The sequence below is a fragment of the Plasmodium gonderi genome, assembly GCF_002157705.1.
Source record: "Plasmodium gonderi DNA, contig: Pgo-contig_997, whole genome shotgun sequence".
Classification (NCBI taxonomy): domain Eukaryota; phylum Apicomplexa; class Aconoidasida; order Haemosporida; family Plasmodiidae; genus Plasmodium; species Plasmodium gonderi.
This window is the reverse complement of record NW_021629597.1, coordinates 4,009-4,985: the sequence shown is the minus strand read 5'-3', so window position 1 is coordinate 4,985 and position 977 is coordinate 4,009.

Sequence of the window (977 nt, the reverse complement as noted above, 5' to 3'; positions counted from 1 at the left end):
AAATATTTTAATGAATCAATTGAGAAATATTTGAAAAGTTTAGATCCTAATGGGTGGGGTGTCAGTGGATTCATAAGTTATCTCAAGAGACTAGGATATATAAAAGAAGTAATAAAGAGAGAAACTACTGATCCTGAAATTCACGCAATAAGAAGTATGGATACAGAGAGATATACTAGTACAGATATTAATACAGATATTGGTACACATATAAATACAGGAATATGTGTTTTATTTTTTGCAATATTAATAATTATTTTCATATTGTATAAGGTAAAAAACAAATTGTATTTATTTAATATATATTTTAATAAAAAATTAATATAAACTATTATAATGAAATATTTATATCAAATATATGATCATTTAATAAAAATAACATAATGGCACATTATTTTCAGTACACCCCTTTTGGATCATATATACATCCAAGAGCAAGAAGGGTAAGGAAATTAATGAAGCGAAAAAATAAAGAATGTATGAGTTTGAATGATTCATATAAAAAAATGTACAATGAATTAAATGACAAACAATATGAAATAGCATATAGATAGATAAGAAAAATCTAAAGAATTATTAACAAAAAAAAAAAAAATAGAGTATAATAGATTCAATTTGATTTTTTTTAAATAATGTTATACGTTTAAAATTTATTTTACATATATAAATTAGAAAATAATTATAAAAAATGATTCAGAGTTCAGATTTAATGTTTATGCTTAGAATTTATGATAGAACATATATTATTTCTCTTATAATGGGAGTTGAGTATATTATTATATTCATAGATATTAAATCATCAAAATAATATAGGATATACATATTGTACTTATACAGAATGAAGACATTTATTCTACCACATATATTTTAAGTGAAAAATGAACTGAATAATTATTATTGCTATTGATTTATATTGTATGAATATATCTTTTCCTCTTTACATTACTTTATATATAAATTACATGTATTTTACGTAT